The 2,500-nt window shown below is 57.9% G+C and overlaps 1 pseudogene; it reads left to right on the plus strand.

Moving 5' to 3' along the window:
* Window positions 1-2,500, plus strand: part of LOC126311298 (large subunit ribosomal RNA) — a 5,934-nt pseudogene that overhangs the window by 766 nt on the left and 2,668 nt on the right.

Genomic DNA, 2,500 nt, shown 5'->3' on the forward strand with positions numbered 1-2,500 from the left:
TGGGCGCTCGGGCTCCCGGCAAGCGCGCGCGGTTCTTCCCGGATGACGGACCTACCTGGCCCGGCCCCGGACCCGCGCCGCTGTTGGCTCGGGATGCTCTCGGGCGGAATAATCGCTCCCGTCAGCGGCGCTTCAGCTTTGGACAATTTCACGACCCGTCTTGAAACACGGACCAAGGAGTCTAACATGTGCGCGAGTCATTGGGCTGTACGAAACCTAAAGGCGTAATGAAAGTGAAGGTCTCGCCTTGCGCGGGCCGAGGGAGGATGGGGCTTCCCCGCCCTTCACGGGGCGGCGGCCTCCGCACTCCCGGGGCGTCTCGTCCTCATTGCGAGGTGAGGCGCACCTAGAGCGTACACGTTGGGACCCGAAAGATGGTGAACTATGCCTGGCCAGGACGAAGTCAGGGGAAACCCTGATGGAGGTCCGTAGCGATTCTGACGTGCAAATCGATCGTCGGAGCTGGGTATAGGGGCGAAAGACTAATCGAACCATCTAGTAGCTGGTTCCCTCCGAAGTTTCCCTCAGGATAGCTGGTGCTCGTACGAGTCTCATCCGGTAAAGCGAATGATTAGAGGCCTTGGGGCCGAAACGACCTCAACCTATTCTCAAACTTTAAATGGGTGAGATCTCCGGCTTGCTTGATATGCTGAAGCCGCGAGCAAACGACTCGGATCGGAGTGCCAAGTGGGCCACTTTTGGTAAGCAGAACTGGCGCTGTGGGATGAACCAAACGCCGAGTTAAGGCGCCCGAATCGACGCTCATGGGAAACCATGAAAGGCGTTGGTTGCTTAAGACAGCAGGACGGTGGCCATGGAAGTCGGAATCCGCTAAGGAGTGTGTAACAACTCACCTGCCGAAGCAACTAGCCCTGAAAATGGATGGCGCTGAAGCGTCGTGCCTATACTCGGCCGTCAGTCTGGCAGTCATGGCCGGTCCTCGCGGCCGGCCGCGAAGCCCTGACGAGTAGGAGGGTCGCGGCGGTGGGCGCAGAAGGGTCTGGGCGTGAGCCTGCCTGGAGCCGCCGTCGGTGCAGATCTTGGTGGTAGTAGCAAATACTCCAGCGAGGCCCTGGAGGGCTGACGCGGAGAAGGGTTTCATGTGAACAGCCGTTGCACACGAGTCAGTCGATCCTAAGCCCTAGGAGAAATCCGATGTTGATGGGGGCCGTCATAGCATGATGCACTTTGTGCTGGCCCCCGTTGGGCGAAAGGGAATCCGGTTCCTATTCCGGAACCCGGCAGCGGAACCGATACAAGTCGGGCCCCTCTTTTAGAGATGCTCGTCGGGGTAACCCAAAAGGACCCGGAGACGCCGTCGGGAGATCGGGGAAGAGTTTTCTTTTCTGCATGAGCGTTCGAGTTCCCTGGAATCCTCTAGCAGGGAGATAGGGTTTGGAACGCGAAGAGCACCGCAGTTGCGGCGGTGTCCCGATCTTCCCCTCGGACCTTGAAAATCCGGGAGAGGGCCACGTGGAGGTGTCGCGCCGGTTCGTACCCATATCCGCAGCAGGTCTCCAAGGTGAAGAGCCTCTAGTCGATAGAATAATGTAGGTAAGGGAAGTCGGCAAATTGGATCCGTAACTTCGGGATAAGGATTGGCTCTGAGGATCGGGGCGTGTCGGGCTTGGTCGGGAAGTGGGTCAGCGCTAACGTGCCGGGCCTGGGCGAGGTGAGTGCCGTAGGGGTGCCGGTAAGTGCGGGCGTTTAGCGCGGGCGTGGTCTGCTCTCGCCGTTGGTTGGCCTCGTGCTGGCCGGCGGTGCAGGATGCGCGCGCCTGCGCGGCGTTCGCGCCCCGGTGCTTCAACCTGCGTGCAGGATCCGAGCTCGGTCCCGTGCCTTGGCCTCCCACGGATCTTCCTTGCTGCGAGGCCGCGTCCGCCTTAGCGTGCTCCTCCGGGGGCGCGCGGGTGCGCGGATTCTCTTCGGCCGCCATTCAACGATCAACTCAGAACTGGCACGGACTGGGGGAATCCGACTGTCTAATTAAAACAAAGCATTGCGATGGCCCTAGCGGGTGTTGACGCAATGTGATTTCTGCCCAGTGCTCTGAATGTCAACGTGAAGAAATTCAAGCAAGCGCGGGTAAACGGCGGGAGTAACTATGACTCTCTTAAGGTAGCCAAATGCCTCGTCATCTAATTAGTGACGCGCATGAATGGATTAACGAGATTCCCGCTGTCCCTATCTACTAGACTAGCCAGGGACCCAATCATAAGATTAAACAACCGTATAGTCGCAAGAACACGCGCTGCAAAGTACTTGGGCGTCTTCATAGACGAAGCCTGGAGCTACATTCCACATATAAATCACGTTGCCTCCAAGGCCTTGGCAGTATTAAACAAATTAATAAGTATAGCCCAACGGCGTTTCCATCTCCCTCCGATTGCAACAAAAATGTATAATAACTGTGTCTTGGTACCAATTGTGGGATACGGCTCCAGTGCCTGGGCCCACAAACTCACTCAGGTCAAGCCTGCCACTATGGTAAGAAGGATAC

Source organism: Schistocerca gregaria, unplaced genomic scaffold, assembly GCF_023897955.1.
Source record: "Schistocerca gregaria isolate iqSchGreg1 unplaced genomic scaffold, iqSchGreg1.2 ptg000409l, whole genome shotgun sequence".
In the NCBI taxonomy this organism is placed as follows: domain Eukaryota; kingdom Metazoa; phylum Arthropoda; class Insecta; order Orthoptera; family Acrididae; genus Schistocerca; species Schistocerca gregaria.